The sequence below is a fragment of the Stegostoma tigrinum genome, chromosome 20 (genome assembly GCF_030684315.1).
Source record: "Stegostoma tigrinum isolate sSteTig4 chromosome 20, sSteTig4.hap1, whole genome shotgun sequence".
Lineage (NCBI taxonomy): Eukaryota > Metazoa > Chordata > Chondrichthyes > Orectolobiformes > Stegostomatidae > Stegostoma > Stegostoma tigrinum.
Genome location: NC_081373.1, coordinates 51,364,602 through 51,391,597, shown reverse-complemented (window position 1 = coordinate 51,391,597; position 26,996 = coordinate 51,364,602).

Sequence of the window (26,996 nt, the reverse complement as noted above, 5' to 3'; positions counted from 1 at the left end):
TGTTTTCTGTGCAGGTTTTGCTTTTGATCCTTAACACAAATATAGGGCTGCCAAACATCTTGTTGTCTTCAACTGCTTCAATGAGTCATTTTAGCTCCAATTAAACCTGAGGAGTAGCACTGTGTGCAGTTGGCGTAATGGTGTGAATAATTCCACCATCCAATTTTTAACCAGGGAAAGCTAGTCAGTGTCCTTTGGTTATTCCAGTAAACAATTCATTCTGACCAGTGTTGGTTGTCTGACCCACATTATAGCCAAAGACAAAAGCCCATGTGCAGTTTGAGTCATCAGCTCCATTTCTGAGGAATGCAATCAAGATGTTGACGCACATTGAGTGTGAGAGGGGGGCTTGTTGGTTGGGATAAAGTCTGAACTGTTATAAGGAGTTCAAGTCGAAAGTTCTGTTCAAGCCCCCAGCCTCCCACATTTTCATGACTCATCCAGCCTGAATGTAGACAAGGAGCCAATAATAAAGTGCCTGCTGGTGACAAAAGGGAGAACTTGGACAGATAAATTGCTTGGCATGAGCTATAAGGAGTTTCAATCAAGTATAGCGATGCATCACCAAGCTCCCTTGTATGTTTTGTGTGATGTTAGGAACTGCTGAGTTCCGGTTTTGATGATAACTGACTTCACATGTCCTGTGAAGTACACATGATAGGAATGGCAGTGAAGGAAGTCTGTAAAATTGTCATTGAAAATACTACTTCATTTATGTCATGGATCCACAATGAATCTAAGTCCACCGTTGACAGCTTGGGCTGCATGGCTAATTTGATTTAAATTTTAATAAAAGGCCAGCTTCAAGTTGGTAGCGGTGAAAGAGATGCTAATCACGAAAACCTCACCTGACCATGATTACATACAGATTTTGTCGGAATAGCTCAGCGGGCCCCGCAGCATCTGTGAAGAGTAATCAGTGTTAAACTTGCATGCCCAGTGACCCTTTCTCAGACTTGACCCAAAACATTAACTCTGATTTCTCTCCGCATCTGCGGTCAGACCTACTGAGCTTTTGCAGCAGTTTCTGTCTGTTTCTGACTTACAACATTGGTAGTTCTTTCCGTTTTTACCATCTGTTAGATCTTGGCCGATCTGGATCTTAACTCCATCGACCACACCTTCATATCCCTGTTGAAAGGAAACACTGCCAGTCTTCGTGCTGGAACTATCCGTTGACCCAATCCCAGGACTTTGAGAGAAACGGATTTCCAGACCTCTTTATGTGAAACTTGTTTCCTGGCTCTGAATGGCCCAGCTGTAATTTTAATGCTTACTACTCCTGAACTCTGTTCTGGACTCATTGTCTCAGGAAATATTTCTCCGTAATCTCCTCTGTCAATTCCTTTAATCCCCTTCAGCACTTCAATTAGATAATTCTTAATAGTCAAGGGAATACAATCTTATCTTTATAAACTGTTCTCATTCACTTGTCCTTGGATCCTGGCGATATTGTTGGTGAATCTGGTTACAGCTGCTCAGTGCTCATGCATCCTCTTGAAGGGATGCCGTCCACAATGGAGCATGATGAGTAGGGACTTGTCTCTTTGTACATCAGGACTCTGGGGGAGAAAATGGCTTGTTTCTGAAGCTACCTCACTTGAAAGATGCCAAGTTTACCCCCCCCGCCCCAAGAAAAGCTCACTTAAAAAAATACATATTTCAATGAAGTCCGTTCATTAATTCTGCCATTTATCTTCCTTCACATGATTGAGGATGTAATCTACTATCCTGTATATCATCTCTCTCCCAAATGACTCTTTTTGTTCAAGTTTATAAGGTGAGAATCAAATACTGTTTGGCATCAGAGTCGAGTCCACTGTTGTGACTCAGCAGCTAGATGGAAATCAGGAAACTTGCTCATCCACTCACCCATCTTCCTTTTCAGGACTTTCCCGACTGCTGAGTTCTGCTTGGCAAGGATTAAGGTACTGGGACCTTCCTTAATCTCCGCTGTCCAGACATGCAAGTCAAATAAATGATTGCATAACCTCATTACCAAGTCCAACTCTTCCTTGAGCTGCTTAATCCTTCCTTTTGCCCATACTACGTAGGCCCAAACCCACAATCTATTCTGGTAGTGTTCTCTCCGCTCCACTGCACCCTGTAGCAATTGCCTGTATTAAATCTTGTTCCAAGATTAACACACAATATTCTGCATCCAATTTAAAATCCTCCTTTTTCTTTTCAAAGAAGGGGTGGAGGGTTTGAGCTATAGGGAGAGGCTGAAAAGGCTGGGTCTATTTTCCCTGCAGCATCGGAGGCTGAGGGATAACCTAATAAAGGTTTATAAACTCATGAGGGGTATAGATAGGGTAACTAATCAAAGTCATTTCCCTGTGGTGGGAGAGTCCAAAACTATAGAGCAATAGGTTTGAGGTGAGTGGGGAAAAATTTGAAAAGGGACGTAAGGGGCAACTTCTTCACGCAGAGGGTGGTGCATGTATGGAATGAGCTGCCAGAGAAATTGGTGGAGACTGGTACAGTTACATTTAAATGGCATCTGGGTGGGTATATGTGTAGGAAGGGTTGAGGGGGGTATGGGCCAAATGCTGGCAAATGGGACTGAATTAATTTAGGAGCATTAATTTAGGATATCTGGATGGCGTGGACAAGTTGGACTGAAGGGTCAGGCTCTGTGCTGTAAAACTCTGACTCTGAGTTCTTCACAGACATTTGTTCCTGTAACTAGGACGGCTTCATGTGCACCCACCCACATTCTTCGGCCTTCTGATTTCACATTCCCATCCCAACCCCCTACTCCATTATCACACACCTTTGGAGGAACAGTCTTTAGTGATCTGGACTTCCTCCCAAATCCCAAAATCTGTCTGCACCTCTATTTTTAAAAAAATCTCAAAATCGACCTCTTTTGAGTGAACTTTGAGAGGTATCTCTTTCCTACATGACGTTAACATTCATTTTTCCCACTCTTTCTTGCAAAGAGCCTTTGGGGGTTCGTTGTGTATTAAATGCAGTGTATAAATATCAACTGGTTTACACCATTCCGTCTTGGAGATACCTACTTTGTGTGGCTCAACATCACAATGGTACATACGGTTCCACCAGTGATACCTAACGCTCAGATATCTGCTCAGAACGATGAGCCATCTGATGCCAAATCAACTGTTCTGTTGTGTCTCCAATCGTATTGGTCTCCTTTTGAAGCGGGAAGTGATGACTTAATAGTATTGTTGCTGGGCTGTTAACCCAGAGACCCAGATAATGTTCAGGGGACCTGGGTTCGAATCCCATCACGGCAGATGGTGAAATTTGAATTCAATAAATATCTGCAATTGAGAGTCTACTGATGACCATTGTCAAAAACCCCATCTGGTTCACTAATGTCCTTTAGGGAAGGAAACTGCCATCCTTTACCTGGTCTGGTCTACATGTGACTCCAGACCCACAGCAATGTGGTTGACACTTAGCTGACCTCTGGGCAACTAGGGACGGGCAATAAATGCTGCCTGGCCAGCGACGCCCTCATCCCGTGAATGAATAAAGGAAAAAAAAATAAAGCTATTGCAAATAATCCTGAGTTTGGGTCGGATTTTCTCAGATTGGTGATACCCTCCAGCAAAGATCATAGGGACTGATGGGCAGGCAGAGACCAACTCTTACATAAAGACAGTGCCACACGAGGATGTCTGAAGCATCGTGACTGGTCACATCATTCTTCCCTCTTCTACCCCTGCAGCCACACAAACCCCTGGCAAAATTCACAGGGAGAGGTACTTTGGAGAATTTCTCTCCAGTCAGCTGAAGTTGAATCGGGGAGATCACTTGCACGTCAGATGCATGCCCATATGAGAGCCCAGGTCGGAGATGGTGTTTTTTCCCTCGCACTTTGAGAGTGAAGCAAGATCAGGTTGCTAAGCTCCTCTATTGAGGCTGATTGGGAAAGCCTTTGCGAAGGAGGACTGGGAGGCATTGACTATTGAGAGAGATGCTGACACAATAATGCTTTAGAAATATGAGTTGTGAAGTCAGAGCATGCTGTAAATAGCCACTATGCATCATTTAAAAAATAAAGTGCATCATTTTCTAGAGAGATGTGATACACACATCATTACTTTTTGTATCACATCACATGCTGCATTTGCTCTCACAGGCACCAGGGTCTTGGACTCCATCCAGTGGAGTGGTGTTCCAGTTTCTCTGAACACTCAGGGAATGCTTTTGTTTTCATGTTAATTCCTTCAGGATGCTTCAAGCTAACTGGATAATTATTATAAATAGCTATTCTTTTAATTGGATAGGAGTTAATTTTCAGATGATTGCTTGAGGATATATCTCTCTGGTCTTATTCCAGAGTATTTAGTTGTTTTCTAGTGATTTGAAAATGCCACATGACATGTAAAACATTAGCAAAATCTATTCCTGATTGTTTTTTTTTTAATTTTAATGAAATGTTTCCTCCTATTTATTTCTGTGACTTTCCAAAAGACTGCAAATTAAGAATTAGACAAGGCCACATAACTGCTTGGAAATATTTGCACTCCACAGAACCATTTCCCTGTTCTTGTGACCAGCACTACGAGCAACACAAGGTCGGCTGTAACATGAGTTGGCATGAACTCTTGTTCCGCTAATTCATTACGCTGTAAAAATTCTGTCTAGTTTCACCCAAAAGAAGTATTTTTCTACTTCTGAGCAGTTTTGTGTGAGGATTACTTGGGAGCGTTTACTAATAACATATTTATCTGTAAGTTACAAGAATCCCGCAAGAATACTTGAGAGGTTTCTGTGGTTGAGAATTCAGTTTGATTTATGGTCATAAGCATCACTGCCATAGGACTGGTCCCAATCATGAACCTCCCAAATTTTAAATTTAATGTTGACCCCACTCTGTGTGTACCTTCTCTGCAGCCGCAATATTGTCTTCCTTGCTCTCTTCCATTACCCTAATGCACTTTGCATGGTATGATCTGCCTATACTGTATGCAGAACAAAACTTGTAACTATTGAGGTACATGTAACAATAATAAACCAAATCAAAACTGTGAAAGAAGAGCTGAGAACATTTTTGTTTTGAACTGGGGACGACTCACTTTCCAACTGTTTACTTGAAAGTTACAGTTTAAACTTGTGCATGATTGCCGATCAAATTGTTTGTATTTGCTTTCCTTCACTGCATCCAGCAAAATGAAAGAGGTCAGTTTTCAGAACTTCCCCAATTCCTCGTTCCAGCTTGGGGAACAGTTCCAAGGTCCAGTGTGGTGGCAACTGGATATAGAGGAAGTTCACTTTCCAAACCAGAGTCAGATTAGCATCACCCTCCTGTGACTTTTCCATTGGGAATGTGTCCGAACTCTGTGGGTGTCCCATTCGCTCAATCAGCAGCTTTGATTGACCGATTGATTCCTTTCTGTTCACACCTTTGTACTATTGGAGGAAGGATCTCAACATAGTGCGTTGGTGCAGCGCTGAGTTTTCTCTGCACATTTGTCTTTCATAGAATGTAGAAGGATGTTTTGAAAAGTTGAGTGTGTTTGAAATATCATTGAGGTTTCCTCAGAAGGTTTGATTGCATAATTCTCAGATTTTAGATAGTTTTCATCATTGCATTTTACAGTTCTTTTAATTTGAAAGATTTATATGTATTGATTCTCTTCAGTAGCATGTCAAGGAAACAAACAAATACTTGAGTTTGACTCTATCCAAACAAACCAAAGGTGTCTTGTACTATATGTACATGTGTTTGAGGCACCAGGAGGTAGCAGCCCCAAGCTATAGTGAAGTGCCAAGAGCTGTTATGAATTTTTTGTGTTTACTGGACAGGGTTTACTTACATGTCACAGCACTGACATGTATGTTGATCCTGTGTTGTTTATAATTACTGTTAATGCTTAATATGAAATGAATCTAGTATTACTTGAGCTGGAGCAAGAAGATCTTTCATTGTGTTTGTATTGATTACTATACTGTGGACTTGTATGTGTCCTTGCGTGTTTCCATTATCCTTTTACAAGGCAAACTAATAAGCACAGCAGTCAGTTGATACTAATTGTAATCCAACAAACTGGCTCATGTTCGATGGCATACATGGATGAACAGAATGCAGTCTTCCAGTGGAATGCATCTAGTTCACATTTCTTGTTCTCCCACGTGTCACGCGGTTAGCGGAGTTCGCAGTTGACAAACTAGTAATCTCCAAAACCTCCAACACTCGTGAGCAAAACAAAACCCCCCTCGGGCCAAATGGGTCAAAGCAACTCTTCCCATTTCACTGGGGGGAAAGCTTATTCCTGCATTCGGGAAATGGGTAAGTTAGAAAGCAGCTTCGGTGTTGTGAAGACGATAACCAGGAAATGTCTCCTTGTAGGGAGATGAAATGCATCTGCCCTTTAGTTCTGTTGGATGGAGACAGTTTGGGGATTTCCATTGGAACTACAGACTTCTGTACCATTTTGATTAGATCTCCCCCACCAATGATTCGAGATACAGTAACTGAGAATCAACCCGTGTTGGAAAGTGGCTATTTCCAGATTTTGGGTCCAGTGATTCGGGCTGTGGGCAGGTCAGGTGGCATCAAGGGTCGCTTGGAATGCAGGAGGGTGTCGCTTGTGAAGTGGAAAGTTGGCAACCAATCTGGAGCCGCACCAATGCAGTTCCGGGCTGAATCATCCCGGAAAGTATTTTTCAAAAAAGAATTAGAGTAAATGCTGATGCATGGACGATTGTAAAAGCATATGGATTTTGGATGCCACTAGTTTTCAGATACCTGTACGGTGAAATAGTGCATTGGTGCTCACAAAATTGAAATGTATCGATTACAGCCTGCTGATTTTTCATTGCCAGTGTGTATTTAATATTCTCACTCAGACTTTGTCTCAACTCTTTGAAGAATTGTTTTCTTAAATGTTGAGGCAGTTAAAGTTAATTTGAATGTGTTACAGATGTTGAGAACCTGTTGCGAGACCTATCTATTTTACCTGTTCTGGAACACTTATTGCAGTTATTGAAATGCCTGTGATTCAAAGTTGGTGTTGCAAAGCAAGGACTTCAGCCCCTTGAAAGATGCCTGAAAAACAATATTGGGGGGGAACAAAATACAGCAAAACAAAACTTGGTGTTTTTGTTTATCGTGTGTGATGAGTGGATGCCCGCACTAAATGCAGCAAATATACTCTGCAGTATGGATAGCACTGGATTATATTTTATTTGCAGTAGCAAGCATTGGATTATGTCGACAGATCAATAGTAGCATTCTAAAGTGTGTTTCAAGTTTGTTGCAATTACGGCTGAATGACAAAACTGAAACGTAGCTGAGCTGAAATTATATTTTGTCTAAGTTCTGTTGCATTGGATGGCACAAACTCTCCTAATTCCCTGAGCTCCTGAGATGCTGCTTGGCCTGCTGTGTTCATCCAGCTTCACACTTTATTATCTTGGATTCTCCAGCATCTGCAGTTCCCATTATCACTCTCCCAATTCCCTATTGTTCTAAATTCCTACTGTACCTGAGGATCAAGTTACAAGTAATCCTAAGCAAATAGTCTCAATTTTGCAACATTTGCATGAATGTTAAGAATATTGCTTTCCCCTCCAAGCCACCCATTGTCCTGACTGGAAATATATCACCATTCTTTCGTTGGGTCAAAATCCTGGAACTCTTTCCCTAACGGCATTGTAGATCAAATCAACCTACAGCATGTGGATTGCAGCAATTCAAGAAAGTGGTTCACTATCACTTTCTCATGGGCAATAGAGAGACTGGGAACATGCGGTGGCCTAGCCAGTGGCACCAATGAACAAATACTGAATTTTAAAAAATTCAGTATGTAATGAGTAATGCTTATACGTACAAAAGTAGTTCGTTCCTAACGGGAAAAGGAGTGTGATGGACGTTATCTGTGAAAATGAATTTTCTTTCTAGACGGGTTGAATGGAAATGTTATACTCAGCTCGGGGTGAAAGCTTAGTTAGACCACACTTGGAGCACTGTGTGCAGTTCTGGTTGTCAGACTACCGAAGGTTCTGCAGGGCGTGCAGAGAACATTACCAGAATGACGGCAGAAATGTATGGGTAGACTGATCAGGAACACATTGAAAAACTGAGTCTTCTTTACTGCGAAGAAAGGAAAGCACAGCGTTAATCTGTTGGAGATCTTTTAGAATTAAGACGGCTTTGGAAAAAGTGGGAAACGAAACAATAATAGCTTATTTGGAATCATAGAACCCCTACAGTCTGGAAACAGCCCATTCGGTCCAACAAGTCTACACTGCCCCTGCGAGGATTGCCCCATCCAGATCCACTCCCCATCCCTGCATTTCCCATGTCCGTCCAACTCACCCGACTTAAACATCCCTGGACACTACGGGCAATTTGACCAACCCATCTAGCCTGCACATCTTTGGCCTGTGGGAGGAAACCGGAGCACCCGGAGGAAACCCATGCAGGCATGGGGAGAATGTGCAAACTCCACACACCCAGAGGGTGGACTCAAACCCAGGGCCCTGGCTCTGTAAGGCAGCAGTGCTAACCGCTGAGCCACCATGCCTCCCTGTACCATTTTTATAATGAACCATCCAAGGCACTTTTACAGGAGCATTATAAAACAGATGGATGGGGAAGGGGCAAGTGAGTGGGAAATCCCATCGGAGTTGCACAAGGGAATGGCTAGTCTCAAGGTGTCATTGATTTTACACTGGGCTGGAAAGATATATCAGACTGCGTTGAAATCTTAGTTTATACGTAGGGTAAAAGCCAATGTGGATTTAATAGTCGGTTCCCTTGTACAAAACATGGAGAAGTTGATATACAACTGTGTTGTGTAAAGTTAATATCTAATTTTAAGCTTGATTAACCTAAAACGATAAGTTGGCTTGTTGAAAGCAGCAAAATATTTTTTATTTAAAAAAAGACTTTTATTGAGGTTGACATTTCTAAAGATAGGAGGCTGTTCTGGAGCCAATCTCATGTCAGCCTGGGAGATTAGAACAATGGTTGCATTTAATACGGATACCACATAGTGATGTTTCCTGATTCTTCCCCCACGAGCAGCCAAGTCTGTTCGTGTTCTCTTCCCCAGCAGGCAGAAAATTACTCGCACTGAACAGATCCTGAAGCATCGAGACTGTGGGTACTGAAAAGCTCAGCTTTCATCCTGTTGAGGAATATAAAGTGGCTTATTAAGTACAGAGGGTATCGATGTAGCAGTCATGTCCCTGAGAGTGCACACAGGATTAATGTGATTTGACTTGGATGCAATGAGTAATGGCACAATTGGCAATAAGAATATCAACGGATATGCATACAAGCAGACACGACATCAAAAATGATCATGTTTCATCTTGAATGGCTGTAAAACAAAATTCTCCTTTTAAAACGTTATATCCAGGACATTTATTGATTTGATTTTTGGCCACTTGTTTTGGAATCAACAAAGCAAATGGCTTAGATCTTCCTCTGTTTCTTTTGCTTATCCCCTGTCTCTGAAGATAATCATGGTAACAAGTGTTTGGCATGGAATGGTTTGGATGGACTGGCCTGTTTGTGGAGTGGTGGGGGTTTGGTATGGGATTAACAAGCACAGGACCACACACTGAGAGATAGCTAAGTCTCTGGCTGTGCTGTGCAAACATTAAAGGAAGAACTAGACAGACCACAAAGGAAAGGAATGTGACAAAAGCATATTGGATGTTCCTTGGATTGGTCAAATGTATTGCGTATAGTGAGGTGAGAGTGACAGCCCTTGACATCAAGGCTACATTTGACCAAGTGTAGCATCAAGGAGCCCGAGCAGAGCTGAAATCGGGAGTGGCGGGATTGGAATAGTTTCCTGATTTGGAAATATATCACTATTCTTCGTGCTACTGGGTCAAATTCCTGAAACTGCCTCCCTCAGGGAATTGTCTATCTATCAACAGCAGATTGGCTGCAGCGGTTCAGGAAGGCAGCTCACCGTTACCTCCTTAAAGGCAACTTGGGACAGGCAAGAAATGCTGGCCCAGACACATCCATGAGTGAATTTAAAGTAATCCCATTTTTGAGCTTGGCTTGGCTATTTTACAGCAGTCCAAGTAAAACTGGGTTGGAGCCATACCTGGCACGTTGGAAGATGTTTGTGGTTGTTGGACGTCAGCCATCTCCGCTCCAGGACCCCTGTGCAGGACTTCCTCAAGGTAACATCCTAGGCCCAACTGTCTTCAGCTGCTTTGTCAGTGTCTTTCCTGCCATGAGGGTAAGAAGTGGGGATGTTTGCTGATGAATGCACAGTTTTCAGCACCATTCGCAACTCCTCAGACGCTGAAGTAGTACATGTTCAAATGTAGCAAGATTTGGATGATATCCAGGCTTGGACTGAAAAGTAGCAAGTAATATTCGTGTCACACAAAAGGCAGGCAATGAACATGACCAATAAGAGACAATCTGAGCACTTCCCGTAGACATTTGACAGCATTACCTGCATGGAGATTCCCCCCCCCCCCCCCCCCAATCAACATCCTCAAGGTTACAGTTGACCAGAAATTGAATTGGACTAGCCTTGTAAATACTGTAGCTACAAGAGCAGGTCAGCTCCTAGGAATCCTGCAGTCACTAACTCACCACCTGACTGCCTAATGCTTGCCCATACAACACTCAAGAAACTTGACACCATTCCAGAACAAAGCGACCCGTTTGATTGGCACCACATTCACAAACGTCCACACTCTCTACCACCAACATTCGGTAGCAGCAGTGTGTATTATCCACAAGATGCACTACAGCAATTGACCATGGCTGTTTAGGCAGCACCTTCTAAACCATGACCATGGTTTTTCTTTCCACAAGGGCAGCAGATATTTGGGAGCAATACCACCTGCAAGTTCCCCTCCAAGCCAAGTACCATCCTGATTTGGAAAAATATCACTGCTCCTTCAGTGATCACTGGGCCAAAATGTTTGAACTCCCTCCCTTGGGGCATTGTGAGTCAACCTACAGTACATAGACTGCAGTGATTCAAGAAGGCAGCTCACTATCACCACCTTGAGGACAACTAGGGATAGGTGAGCATTGCCCATATCCCATGTGTAAATAAAAAGGAACCCCATTTCTGAACTTGGTGTGGCTGCTTCATTGCAGTGTGTGTGACTGAGAGAGAACCAATCAATGCATTAGATTCAGATTTATTTTGAAATCTGCAGCAACTTCTGAATACATTGCACTATGTAGCATGGAAATCAGAGATTACATTCAGGGGTGGAAGTATTTCCCATCAAGAATTTGTTTCAAAACAAAATACGTAATTTATTTTTACTGTACTGTGTGAAGGGCATCTAGCCTCCTTTGGCTGAAGGTCTCCTGCCATAGGTTGTAATGCTGATGTGAGTGGTCATGCACTGTAGCAGTGGGATAAGATGGTATCTTCTTTGATTGCCTTGTAAAGGCAGCAAACACCTGGGATTGGATCGGGTATGTGGGAAGCTGGTTTTGGGGTATTGCCTTCTGCTGCTATGTAATTCGAAGTTGAACAGATGTAAGCACCATGTGCTTTCTTAGTTAAAAGGCATTAGGCTGTACAGAGGAGCGGTAGTGAGAAGAATAAAATGTCAATCATAATAATGCACTGAAAATGTGCGCACATTGGTTAAAAAGTGTACTCACTGAAATAGGATTCCTTATTTTTTTTGTGCATTAATGGAAAACTTTATTCCCTTTATAAAAACAGAATCCAGACTTCTCTGTGGTGGAGTGAAGGATGTGTAAGGCTTATCATTGTGTGTTACCAGCAGGTGACATGCTGCCTCATTCTGACACAAGTTTGTGTCATTGTGTTGAGTGTTTCCGCCTCTTTCCTCAGACACTTGTGCATCACAACTCAAGCCCCCTTTTCCATTGTTAACGTGATCTGCCATTTAAGCTAAAGCAGTGTTTGAAAGTGCAGTCTACTGTAATAAGGGCACAAATTAGATGGAAAAAGCAATGCATGGTTTGGATGACAAAGAAATTACCTTTTATGCAGCACCTTCCATCCATGATCGTGGAAAGCCCCTTCCAATGCTTTAGTAATGAATTTGACAGTGCGACCTCTGTTGCAGTGTAGCAAATGCAGTAGCCAAATTGTGCACAGTGTGATTGCCTCAAGCATCAAACTAAGGTCCATTAGAATATGAAAATGTAATCCACTTCATTCACAATTTGACAAGGAAAGCAGCTGAGCATTTCTCAGGACGTGAGCGCTGTAAGATCAGAGTCCAGATTGTTGGAAGTAGTATATTGGCATGGATAGAGAATTGGCTCAGGGTCAGGAAACAGTGAGAGGGGATAGAGTGGTTTTTCAGATTGTCCCCTGACAGCTGGGGTTCTACCAGTATCAGTGCTGGCACTGCAACTGTTTGCAAATAGATTAATAACTTTTCAGGAAGGAGGTGAATGCACTGTCCGTTTATCTACTTGCCATGCATCGTGTGCAAGCGCATCAGAAAACCAAAGTCTCCTTCAGTATGTTCCTGAGGAGATTTAGAGGGTCAGGTTGATTTGTAGTGTGTTGTATGCTGTGACCATGTCAGAAAGTCACAACAGTTGTTTGAAACTGCATGAGAGGTGTACATTCTGATTAGCAATTTTAAAGCTGAGGGTCAGTCTTCACATAACAATGTTCGCTGATGAACTACACGCCAAGCTAAGGTATAGATAATGATGAAATTCAATGATCTTATTAACAGTTTTCACTTCTTCTCTGCTTGCACTCAGGAAGGTGTGACCAGATATGGAATAAAATTGGAAACTGAAGTGCGGCATAGCGTTGGGAAAATTATAGGAGAAAGATATTGTGCTAATCCAATCCCTTTGGGAGCTTTATCTTGTCCTAGATGAATGAATATCCCTGCATTTGTACAACACTCATTCATCCACATTGCTGACCTGCTTTTTCATTGGCTGTTAGCATGAGATTGTTGAAACAGGTTCAAATAGTGGAGACTGGGGAGAGGAAGTAGGTGAAGAGGTCATTGTTCAGTAAGTAAATATACAGAAGAGAGAATCCTGATACATCCCGTATTCCTTTCTTGAAGACTTGATCTGACCTTCAGGTTTCCTGCTGTCATTTCATGTGGCACCTATCGGAAATTATTATGCTTCACTTGCTGACCTTTTTGTCCAATGTTTCAAGGACGTGTGCGGAGTTTCTGGTCATCTCGCACTGCATCGTGGGGTGAACTGAGCCAAGAACTGTGATGAGGAAAGGGAGGCTAGCGTGTTAGCGTCGCTCCAGACTGTTTGTGCTGAACGAAGGAGCGTGTTTATTAGGATGAGAATTCATACTTGGCAGCAATTTTGCGAAGGGAAAAAGGGCAGGGAGAAATGTGGAAGTGTGGGAGGGCTGCTCTTGCTCCAAGAAACCGGAACAGTCAGGCTGGGTATCTGTCCTATTGGAGTCAATATTGCGAATGTACCCAGTCCTTTGTCTGATCATATGGGTGAATGATCACTGAGATTGGCTGGTGTACATAAGACTCTAAGTTTTACGAGTAGAATTAGGCCATTTGGCCCGTTGAGTCTGCTCGATCGTTCCATCATGGCTGACAAAGCTGTCTATATACCTGTTGTGCACAGTGCACAGACACATCAGAAGCCCAAAACTCTTCCCTCAATATGTTTATAGCAGCACCATGAGCCATCTCGTGTTCATCAGGTGGGCGGGTGTTTCTAAATGTCATGTTAGCACCTTCACACTAAAATGAATACATTGTGTGCGATTTACTGGCCCAGTCCTGGTGAGATTCGAACACAATGGGCTTGATTCCTCCTGTTTTACCTTGAGAATAATTGCGCTAGACTTTTGAACCGTGTGAAGGATTGAGGGGTTTAGCTGTACCTTGTCCTGATGATGAGGGACCAAGAAAGACAAGCGATGTAATGGAATACCGTTTGTTTCTTAATTGATGCCTTTTGTAGTTCTGAGATTATTGTACAAGTCATTACTGAACTTGATGGGGTAACAGTGCTGCCTCAATGTTAGGAGGAGTGACTTGGGAATGTCAGGTGGATAGCAATCTGCTGGTCATTTACAATAGGTTTACAGAGGTGGGACAGGCACCCATCCTGTTGAAGCTTTTCTTGGATAATGGTGGGATGGGAGGGCAGGGAAATAATGGAGCTGCTGGACAAGTTTGCAAGAGTTTCCAGCGATGCAAGGTGTCCTTGAAGCTGGCCAAGATGTGGATTAATGTAGCCATCCGCTGAAAACAGACCGACTGTCCAACTGGGTCTAGAGCGTCATTGCACTCCTGTCTGCAAAGTTGGTCACATCCAAGAGTTGGTTTTCTTGCTGAGAACACCAGATAATTACTGCAGTCCGGGTCACTGCTGGAGAGTTTGTCATTTGGAGTCATAGAGATGTACAGCAAAAAAACAGACCCATTGGCCCAACTCGTCCATGCCGACCCAATAACCTAAATTATTCCAGTTCCACTTGCCAGCATTTGGCCCTTTTCCCTCTTCGAGTACCCATCCAGGTGGCTTGTAAATGTTATAGCTGTACCAGCCTACTCCTCTTCCTCTGGCAGCTCATTCCACACATGCACCACCCTTTGCACACAGAAGTTGCTCATCATTAGAGATAATGGGAACTGTTATCTTGCTCATCATTAGGTCTGTTTTATGTTTGCCCCCCCCCCACCCCCCGTCTTAAACCTATGCCCTCTAGGTTTGGAATTCTGCGCCCTGGGGAAAAGACCTTGGCTATTCACCCTATCCATGTTCCCCCATGATTTTATAAACCTCTATAAGGTCACCCCTCAGTCTCCGATGCTCCAGGGAAAACAGCCCCGGCTTCTTCAGCCTCTCCCCATAGCTCAAACTTTCCAACTGTCTGCCTGGCTGGGTCAAAATGACTTGGAACTGGACAGAACAGACCCAGTATGGGTTAGCTTCAACACAAAACACTTTAGGATCTGAGTGAGCCATCAAGGAATGCCTGTACTTGAAGTATTCACACAAGTACAGTACAAACAGGTGTAGGGTATTCACCCCTTCTGAACCGACTGATCTGCAGCTCGGCTCAATATCCCATGATTCTTGGACTTAACCAGAATCTTTATCAGATCTGAAAGCTGCAGATACAGTGTTGCTGCAGATGGCAAATTTTTGGTTTACAGTTTGCTGTGGGATTAACATATGAAAAGAGCAAAATTGTTTTCCAATGTTATTCCCGTTTAGGACACAAGGCAAGTGCTCAATTCACCAGAGGTCTTGGACAATGCAGTGTTTGCTCATGCCTCGTTCATTGTATCTTCCATGAAGTGGTGGGGTGGTGTCTTTGCAATAGCCATTCCCAAGGGGATCAATCAAAACTCTCCATCTTCCTGCAGCTAGGTGAATTTGAGCCGGTATGGAAGTGAACCACACTCCTGCTTAGCTGTAAATGTGCTATGAAGGTCTTGATTTGCAAACTGGGTAGCACAAGTGATGGATGGTGCAAATGGAATTTCTGGCTGCTTGTCAGAAGACTTAGTAATTACTGGTTGTTATCACTGCAGATTGAACCAGGTAGCACAAAGATTTCTCAATTGCTTTTGTTGCTGCATTATTGGGAGAGGCTTCCATGGGCAGGCAGTAATGGCACGAAGATGGCATTCATCCTGATAATCCTTTTTATCTGCAACGACCAGAGGGACATAATGAGAGATGGGTTCCACATTTTTCTTCAGCCATCGATGTAGCTCCCCCCACCCCAGTCAAAAGATGGATGGAAGGTGCTGAGAGAAAGGAATCTTAGAAGACCTGTCCGCTCATAGATGTGAATCCACCTTCAGTTGTTTTATCTCCCGTGCCTCTCCAAACCACAGAGGTAACAGTTCAATAGCTTGCCCATTGCTACTTATTGCCAACATTTGAAAGACTACAGTGAAGACTAATGCAGTTTGCAGTGAATTTCCACTCTATATCTCTGCCTCTTTCACCCACAGCAAGACTATTGTTGCTGCTGTCCGAGTATTTCTGAGATTAAGAACTCAAACTGGAGCACCCTGCAGCCAGGCTGTTACCTTTGTTTTCTGCTAACACCTACATGCCTCATTGCTTCACCTCCATTAGCCTCTTCATTTGCCATTACTCGCAAATCTGTAGAGTTCGTGATCCTTGACGTTAACTTCATCTTCCTGACCAACATTTGATTCAAACCGCCCTCTATCAGTCACCTCTGCCCCCAGCGAACCCCTCTGTTGCCAAAACTTCGCTCTTCAGTTAGTCCAATGCTGTCCGTGCAGAACTCCCCAGTTCCATGAATGGACATTTCTTACATGGGCATTCCTTACCAAGGGCTCGATCTTCTGTACCAATAGGCTTTCTTCCCCCACGCTGCCCCCCCGCCCCCCACTCAACATGGCCGCAGATGCTGGAAAACTCCTGGTTGCCTACTCTCTCCATTCACCTGCTCTGCACAGAACTGCAAATTGTACTCTGGCTACAAAATAAATTCAACACCCCCCACCCATTAACTCTTTGACAACATACTGAGGTATAGTGATGCAATTGTCAATCATTACCAAGACCTTTCTTTAAAATTTCCTCTAGACATGATTTGATTTGAAGTGGATAGGAAAATTCAACATTTCAGTTGATGATCATAGAACCCCAGCAAATGACATTTTTATCTCCTTGCTGCATCTACACTAATATAATGCTGTTTTATGGTTAGTGAATTACCAGCTGGTAAGTGGAGAATTTGTTCCCCAAGGCCCTGTACAACTCCAGTGGAGCAAGGGTGCCATATTTGAGCTAGTGGATGCCTCCATCTGATTTTGTAAAGAATGGGGTGATGCTACATCTTTGTCTGGTCAGACTGCAGGGACCAGGCATCCCTTTTTGTGTTCAAGTTTTTTTTAAAATTGTTTGTTCACAGGATGAGGGTGTCGCTGGCTGGGCCAGCATTTATTGCCCATCCCTAATTGCCCAGAGGGCAGTTCAGAGTCAACCACATTGCTGTGGGTCTGGAGTTACATGTAGGCCAGACCAGGTAAGGATAGCACTTTCCTTCCCTAAAGGGCATTAGTGAACCAGCTGGGTATTTCCTGATGATTAATAATGGCTTCACGGTCATCATTAGATTCTTTATTTTTATTGAACTCAAATTTCGCTATTAGCTTTGGTGGGATTTGAACCGTATCCCCAGATTAGCCTTTGGATCAATGGTCCAGCGATAATACCACTAGGCTATCACCTCCTTCAGTAACCAGGTTGTATGTGTGAATAAACCTAAACAGCAGATGGCCTTCCTTCAGGGGTCAAAACTTTCCAGTATGTTTCCCCAGACAAGCTGGGGAGTAGCCAAAATTGTATTCACTTAAACTCCAATAATGTAGATTTCTTGTCTAAAACAAGTAGTGAAATATTGTACTAAACAAAAACTGAAAGTACCGTTTGCTGGAAATCAGAAATAAAAACAGAAATTTCCGGAAAAACTCTACATATCTGGCAGCCGCTGTGGAGAGAAATCACGAGTTAACGATTCGTGTCGAGTGATCCTTCCCCTCCAAAATATTGTGCAGGGAGTACATTAGTGTGGAGTTAATCGGAGTTTGTACATAGGAGAGGCAGTGGCCTAATGGTATTGTTGCTTGTCTGCTGATCCATGGCAGATGAAAAATTTTTGAAAAAGTCAATCTTTTTTTAAAAAAACCTGGTATGAAGAATATGTCGACCACGTAACTATTGCCAAACAGGGAAAACCCATCTGATTCACCTCATGCCCTTTAAGGAGGGAAGCTGTCATCTTTACCTGGCCTGGCCTACATGTGACTTCAGCCCCACGGCAATGTAGTTGATTGTTAACAGTTAGGGGCAGTTAATAAATGCTGGCCCAGAATGAATCCCATGAATGAATTTTTAAAAAATGCATTTTATGTCTCTGTATCTAGAAGGAGCTGTGTGGATGCATGATGTGCAGTTGACATGTATACCCAAGAGCGTGTACACTTATTCACAGATTATGTAGGAAGATATATACTAGAGGAGTATATCCAAGGTGTACACTTGGAATGCATGCTTAGGGCCGTGCATATGATGTGCTCCTACCACCACCTTTTCAAGGACTGTTAGGGATGAGTAGCAAAACCCACATTCTGGGAGTGAATAAAATTTGTTACATTGGTAGCAGACCTAATAAAACTTACTGTACTTACATAAAAACAAAGGATTACATGGCTGACAATGCAATTACAGTTTGATGCTGAATTAGTGTCTGCTATTACTGGCATAAATGCTCGCGTCTGACTGCGAACGGATCTCTGCACAGAAGGTCAGGATGTGGTGAATTGTCTGGCTCGGATGGTCATCATCTGAGTTGTTCCTCATTGTCTGCTGGTGGAACAAGCGGCCACATCTTCCTCCCTAAAGTGGCCAAGGCTTGTCTGCATTTTCCTAATTTGTTACCGAGGAGCAACAGCAGCACGAATAAAAAGAATTACCTCGAGGCGGATTAACGTCAGCGAATTGAGGGATCTGGCCTGAATAAGTCGGAATCCAGAATATTGCCAATGTTTTACATACATTATCTTTAACCTTTGCAAAATGGATTGTTCCAATTGAGAGATGAGCTTCTCTGTTACACCACCTTTTTTTTAAATGAAAGCTTGTTGCAAAACTGCATTGGCCCTTTCTGATATATTGCCAACAATTTGAGGAGGTAACCATTACATCAGCAGGGTTACAGGATTAGTCTGGCTGGGCTGCTCTTTTGACGGTCAGTGTGGACTTGATGGGCTGAATGGCTCACTTCCACATTGTAGGGATTCTGTGATTCTGTAATAAGGGAAACTTGGGCAGCCAATTTTCACTCAGAAAACTCCACACAGGGTCATGTGATAATATCTAGCTCCTCTGTTTTATTGACATTGGTTGAGGGATAAATATCGTGTGAGATATTTGGCATTCTCCTCCCGTTTTCCTCTCTTGTGCCCAACTATCAGAGTTTCCTTTGTAAAGAACTTGGAAGCTGTTTTGACCAAAGTTACTGAAAATACAGCTTCAACTTTTGCCTAAGCTTTTCATTCCTTTATATTTGTATTTTTAACAGATTTATATTTTAAATAACTGGCACTTTCATTGTCTTTTACAGTGAATATAAATTTGAAACCCTTATGGTTAGATAGCCCAATGGAATCAATCAACCACAATTTAGCTTCTATCAAAACTCTTCATCTCTTTGCTCCATTAGGACAATCTCCCACATTTAACTAGACGCTACTGGGTTTTGCACAGTGTAATTTTTAGGGAGTTTACACTCAGGCTGGTCTGAAATTTGGGCACAAGTGGCAAAGTCTCATTCTGGTTTAGGAATTGGAAATGACCTGTGGCAAAAGTAATTGACTTTCTGGTTGCCATGGAAACTAGAGCTACCCTTTCTGGTCAATTCTCAGACCTGAAGTCCCACATCACTGCAGCCATTCTTGTAAACCTTTCCTGCACCACTTCCTCTGAGGGGCATTTTCCTCCTCTCTCTTCTACTGGAAATAATTTTTATGCCGCAAATTGCAGGAGAAGCTTCAGTCATTCTCTGTAAAGCAGGGAAAGTTGAGAAGCAAAAACGTAGGGTGGAGCTGGAGGAACACAGCAGGGTTGGCAGCATCAGAGAAGCAGGAAAGCTGATGTTTCAGGTCAGGACCCTTCCTGCTCCTGTGATGCTCCCTCACCTGTGTTCCTCCAGCTCCACACTGTCTTTATCTCTGACTGTAGCATCTGCAGTTCTTGCTATCTCTGACAAAGTAAAGGAGATCTGATAGATGTGTTCTTTCTGAGCCATGACCGTGTTTCCACAAGAAAAATACACATATAACAAACAGAGAAACCTTTTAACCCCCACAACAATCTCTATCACAGCAAGGTATGCTTTGGGATCGTTCAGGAATGGAAAGCAGTTGCATTTTACCTTCTACTCAACTCTTTGACCGTTCAACCCATGTGAATAATTTAAGTCTTTGAATTCAGTTGCACACTCTCCAGAGTTGCTGAGTCTATTTGGAAAGTGCATGAATTTAATCTTTATTGAGATGTGTAGACCTGGCTATATTTCAGACGTGGAGATGGATCATTTATTGTTCAAGCAATTTTGATACCAATCTTGACCCTGTCATATAAAAGTAAATAACCTTTTAGATGCAGTTTGTTGGATTTGCAATTACTTAGGGCTGCTTGCTATGTTATTAATCAGGCTTTCCATTCATCTTGCATTTTAGAGTTTTTAATTGCCAACTTAAAAGTTGTGCCCAAAACCAGAAGTTGTACCCTTCAGACACATGAAGACTGCAATCAGATATCTGTAACAGCTCAAACTCAGGAGGGCAGGAAACAGGTTCTTCCCGTTGGTGGGAGTGTTGAGGAAGAGAGGATATTTATGTAAAGCGATCGGCAAAAGAATCATTAGGAAGAACGTTTTATTGTGCATTGATTCAGATGTGGAATGCACTACCGAAGGGCATGGTGGAGACAGGCATAGTAGTAGCTTCCCTAGGGGAAGAGATGAATTTGCAGCAACGTGGGGCGAAAGCTGGAGTATTGACTCTCTGGCAGAGAGTACCTTAAGCTCAAGGAATTGAACGGCGGCCTCCTGTGCTCTAACTGCTCTATCAATTCATGATTGGATTTCTGAATTGGATGCCAGTTGGTCAAGGAGATCTCTGGCCTTGGAAATATGTACGAGGCTTGTAATAAAATGATCCTGGTCAGAGAATTTGATCAGTGCACTGTCTATCATCTTTATTTGCATTTACTTTAACAAAGTTTTTCTTCAAAGAACCCACCTTTTAACGATTAGCCCACAAATGTGTCAGTAAAAATGGTGGTGGAGGTTAATTGGATTCCCAGCTTGGCAGATTTAGGAACCCAAGTCGAGGCAGCTTTTCCTTGACAGTTTACTTGCTCAGTCTCTAGGTTCTCTTTATCCGGCCCAAAACACCCCCACCACCCCCTCGTCCCAGCTGCCCCCTCTTCATTCATTTGTTGTTCTAATCAGTAGGTTATGCCCCCAGGGTAGATGGGGACTTGAACTCTGATTTTGTGGTGTAGAGGTAGGGACCCTGTCTTTGCATCACATGAGCCCTGTAAAGGAGGCAATTGATCAGTTAATGCTCACTGCTTGTTTACCAAACTTGGCTGACCCTTCTTTTTAATTTGATTTGATTTATTGTTGTAACGTTTAGCTAAGTGCAGTGAGAAGTTCTGAGATTAGAGAGGTCCGTTCAGCAGCCTAATACAACAGGGAAGAAGCTGTGTTTGAATCTGTTGGTGCATGTGTTTAAGCTTCTGTATCTTCTGCCCGATGGGAGAGAGCTTTGCCGAGGTCAGAGGGGTCTTTGACGATGACGGCAGCCTTTCCATAGCAACAGGAAGTACAAATGGAGTCCAAGGATGGGGCGTTGGCTTCTGTGATGGTCTAGGCCGTGCTCACCACCTTCTGTAGTTTCTTACGGTCCCTGGCAGAGGAATTGCAGTACCAGGCTGCCGTTCACCCAGATAGACGTCAAATTTCTTTACTTTAAATTTGATTGTGGGCACTTTGCAATTGCTGTAGCTTGTATACAGGAAGCTGTGTCGAAGGAGCTCGGGGGTTTCTGTCACCAGCTATCTTCATAATGGTAAAGATTACCTCTAGGAGGTGCTTCAGGGAGCAGTGTTGCTCTCTCGAGCTTTGGTTGCCTTGTTTACAACGAAGGAAGCATTTGAAGTGGGAAATGATTTCCCGTTCTGATTTTTGCCATATCTGAAACCACCAGTGTGATATTAACCATTTCTACAGAGGCAAATGATGAATCGAAGACACTTTTGATCCTCCACGGGGCAACTGAATGGAACAAACAGTGACTTCAATTAGATTAGGATACCTGGTGAAAGGTCTGATGCCAGTCCCCGATGGTGCTTACATCATGTTTAGTTTCACTGTTCAATTTCAATATGTGGTTTTGTGAGAAACAGCCCGTTCATGTCCATGGAAGTGAATGCTCGTAATCTTGAACTGTGTGTGGAAACTTGGGAAGGCTGAGTTGCCTTCTCGTAGCGCCTCGCACATCCTCAGGCCACCCCCAAGACTCTTCACAGCCGAAGTAGTACCCTTTGAAGTATAATCACTGTCTGTAATGTTGACAAATCATGCAGAGCTCAAGGGGATCGTACTCTGAGGGTCAGATATTGTAAAAAAAAAAGGCACATTTGAGTTATTTCTGCAGCAATTAAACCATCCTGGGGCAAAGGGAATTTTCAGTATTAAAATAAAATGTTTGCGGCCTTGACGTAGGAAGAGTTAAACTTCAAAGAGCTCACAGTAATAAGACCCTCAGGTGGGTGAATAACAGAAAAATGTCAGCGGGACGTGAACTGCAGGAAATAAACTCGCTTAAAAGACCCAGGGGCAAAGTTACAGTCATTTAAGCACTTCACCTGCACTTCCCACAATCTAGCCTGCTGCATTCGCTGCTCACAATATGGTCTCCTGCACACTGGGGAAGCAAAGTGTAGATTGTGTGACCGCTTCGCACAGCATCTACATGCTGTCTGAGTTTCTAGTCGCCTGCCACTTCAACACATGACCCTGTTCCCTGGTCAACATCTCTGTCTTCGGTTTGCTGCGGTGCTCCAGCGAAGCTCAGCACAAGTTGGAGGAACAACACCTCATTTTCTCCTTGGGAACTCTGCAGCGCTGCAGACTCAATATCAGTTTTGAGGCTTGCTTCCATGTCCTTAGCACAACCCCACCATGTACCAGGCCTTGTTATCTCACAGCCTGCCATTACACACAGCCCATAGTTAGCCACTATTAGTCCCTATTAGCAGCTATTCATTTACCTAGGCTGACTGTAAGCTACTGCATTGTCTGCCCAACTGTGGTCCTCTCTGTATGGGCTCAAACTCCACCCATCGTTGTCTCCTTACCCCGTCCATCCACCTTATCTTCTGCACAAAAACCTTCTTCCTAGCTGCCAGGAGTTCTGAGGGAAGGGTCACCTGACCCAAAACATTAACTCAGATTTCTCCCCCCAGATGCTGCCAGACCCGCTGAACTTCTCCAGCAGCTTCTGTTTTTGTTCCTGATTTCCAGCGACCGCCGTTCTTTCCGTTTTTAATGGTAATTTTACTTCGAAAATGAAGGGGTGGTTAGGACAGGGTGACGTCTGACTGTCTGAATCCTTGATGGCTTTGGCGGCGGGTGGAAGGGAAGAAACTGACCGAATTTTGAAGAAGCAAAATGATTAAGGACAATGGGACTTGAGCATCACTGGGAAAAGACACGCCGTATCAAAACTTTTCACTTTTCACTTATCGGGAAAAGAATGAGATTGTGGGATCGGCTGTGCCCAAGAGTTGGCATGGGCATGATGGAACAAAAGGCTTCCTTCCATATTGTAAAAATCTTAAATTTAACTTGTAGTTTTTCTTCTCTCCTTGGGTAATGTTGTGACTCCAGAATAGAAATGAACGAAGCTGGGTGGGTGGGTGGATGGGTAAGAATTGCTCTGAAACCAGCAGTAGCTGCCAAGGTATGCAGAAGAAGTGCCTGGCTGTCAGAATTATCAACACTTTCTCGGGCTTAAAAGTAGCAAGACATTCTGCCAAGAAATTGTGAGTCAAAGGATTAATTTGCTTGAAAGCATTACTGACTAATACAGATTTCGGTTTTAATGCTGATGGCTTTTCTACTTGTAATATGACTTTGGGTGAGGTCTCTCACTCTCACTCTCTCTCTCTCTCTCTCTCTCGCTACACACACACACACACACACACACACACACACACACACACACACACACACCTATTATATGCAACCCAGTGTTACCCACTAATAGTCCCTATTAATAACTATTCACCCTCCTAGCCAGATCGCTACCCACTCACCTGTCCAACAGCTCTTCTCTCTCTTTGGGCTCTATCCCCACCTATCACTTACTCTTGAGCCCCTCCCGCCCATCTATCTTCTGTATAAAAACCAACGTTTTCCAAGCTATCATCCGTTCTGAGGAAGGGTCACCGAAACATTTAATTCTGATTTTGCCGGCAGAGCCTCCTGAAACTACCCTTTGTCCCTGCGTAAACCAGAAATTCCCAGCGCAATGGTAATGTGAACCAGGGATGATAAGGTGTGGAGCTGGATGAACACAGCAGGCCAGGCAGCATCAGAGGAGCCAGGAAGGCTGACGTTTCGGGCCTAGAACCTTCAGGATTTCTGAGGAAGCATCCAGACCCGAAACATCAGCCTTCCTGCTCCTCTGACGCTGCTTGGCCTGCCGTATTCATCCAGCTCCACACCTTGTTATCTCAGACTCCAGCATCAGCAGTTCCTGCTGTCTCTGTAATATGAGCCAGGAGTGTGCGCAGCAGTATTGAAGGTGACAGCTCCACTGTTCAGTTGGTGTCTTCTGTGGTTGGTGTTTTCCAACCTGTCAGTTACAGTGAGCTAATTTCATGTTCTGGGGCTGTGGTACATAATGTAAGGTACTTTTCTTTAATGACTTTGGTTGCTTTTCCTACACTCGGTGCCTCAGATGTGCAGGCTTTAAGGTGTAATTATTTCCATTCAGTGTTTGTTTTCTAAGTGCACATTAATTCAGATGGCACTTGGTTTGCCTGAGTTCAGTAGAGTTGAGGGCGTGTGATAATGACATGAGCTAGTTGAGCCTTTGTTCAGTCAGAAACAGTTGAAGGTAACTATTGAGAAAGGCTGAATAGACTGTGGCTCTTATTTTTGTTTCAGTAATAGTGGGAGATGGTAGTGTCGTCACTGGACTAGGAACCCAAAAGCCTTGACTAACCCTGTAGTGTCATGTGTTCAAATCCCAAAATGGCAGCTGTTGGAATGTAAATGCATTTAAAAACCTGGATTTGAATAAGTGAAACTATCTTCGATTGTTCTTTTTTATAAAAAAAATCTACTTAACCAATATCCTTTAGGGAAAGAAATGTGGTGTCCTAACCTGTTATGGCCTACCTGGCCCTTTTTGGTTAGGCCTGTGTTCAATTCTGGTTGCCACATGACAGGAAGGATGTGGAGACCTTGGAGAGGGTGCGGCCAGGATGCTCGGAACTGCCGATGCTGGAGTCAGAGACGATGAGGTGTGGAGCTGGATGAACACAGCAGGCCAGGCAGCATCAGAGGAGCAGGTAGGCTGACAGTTCGGTCCAGGCCCCTTCTTCAGAAATGCTGCCTGGATTAGAAGCTATAAGGAGAGGCTAGAAAAGCTCAGGTGGTTTTCCCTGGAACTGCAGAGGCTGAGGGGAGACTTGATTGATAGAGTTCTTAAAGATAGTGGAATCAAGGGTTATGGGGATAAGGCAGGAACAGGATACTGATTATGGATGATCAGCCATGATCATAATGAATGGTGGTGCTGGTTCGAAGGGCCGAATGGCCTACTCCAGCACCTATTGTCTATTGTCTATTGAGATGCATGGATAGGGTTGACGGTCAGAATCTTTTTCCCAGAGTTGATATGTCCAAACCAGGGGGCGTGCATTTAAGGTCTGAGGGGAAAAGTCAAAGGAGATGCGAGGGGCAAGTTTTTTATGCAGAGAGCGGTCAGAGTCTGGAATGCACAGGCGAGGGGGTGGGCGGTGGTGGAGGCAGATACAGTAGAGGGACATTTAAGATGCTTTTAGACAAGCTCATGAATATTCAATGAATTGCGGGGGTGCGGGGATGTGGACTAGGGGCTGGCAGAAGGGATTTGTTTAATATGGTATCATGTTTGGCACAATGTCGCGGGCTGAAGGGCCCGTTCCTGTGCTGCATTGTTCAAAGTTCACGATGCGCATGTGACTCCAGACCCACCATGATGTGTTTGACTCTTAACTACCTTCTGCAGTGGCCTCAGGTCAAGGGCATTTAGGGATGGCCTACAAATGCTGTCCTTTCTGATGAGATCCACATTCCATGAAAAAAAGCATTTCAAACAAAAAAGGGAAGCCCTGTTTCACAAGAAGGGTTTCAACCCGAAACGTCAACTTTCCTGCTTCTCTGATGCTGCCTGCTGTGTTCCTCCAGCTTTACACTGTTATCTCTAGCTTAGACGAGGGCTTGAAATTAAACGATTTGATAGGACAAATATATTTCTGTTTTAAATAAAGGATAATTACTGCTTAATCTTTTTGATCTGGTGAACAGATGGAACTTGCTGCAGTGGGGAGTTGACTTAAGTGGAATCGATATATTAGAAGGGGAAGCTGGGAAAGTACATGAAGGAGGAAGGGGTAGGAGGTGATATCGAGGTTTACGTGAAGCGGCTCATGGAAAGCTGGGAAACTGCGTTTGACCGGTCGGCTTGAATGGCCTATCTCCGTGCGATTATGCAACTCTCATCAGGTTTTCGAAATACAGTGGAACAGACGCAGATAGAAAGAATGATGGAGAAACTCAGCTGGTCTGGCAGCATCTGTGGGGAGAGAAAGAGAGTTCATGTTTTAAGTCAGGTATGAAGCTTCGGAACTGAAGAGCCTCTGGAGAAAAGTCATTCTGGATTCGAAATGTTAACTGTTTTTCTCTCCACTGATGCTGCCAGACCTGCTGAGTTTCTTCTGGCAACTTCTGTATTTAGTTCTTGAGTGTTCTGTGTTTTGCTTTTATTGTAGCTTGAGTGAATAGCGCTTTAGAAATGTGGCATTATATGACACATTTGACCCTGTGTTTTAGGAAATAAAAGTAACATTTGTCTTTTTTTTGTATTTCTAACACCATTAAACGATTAGAAGTCCATTCACTAAGGTGTTGCTGCCAATCCAATGCAGTGAAATGGTGGTGGCATGTGAAGGGACTGTAGAAGTTATATTTTGGGAAGAAATGGAAGCTGGCCACGCCATAAGCTATCCTGGGAACACTTGCTGTTTGATCTATGCTGTTCTCAAAAAAGTAGAGTCAAAAACGAGTTTGACATCAAATAGACTTGAGGCTACAGTTATGTGGAGATTTTCATACAGAACTCAAAAGTTCTGAATTCATGTCCAACATGGCATGGTATGAAATTTGATAAATTAAAATAATTTGGGCCCAGCACCAGGGAAGTGCCATCGAGGTTGCCCAGCAAATGAT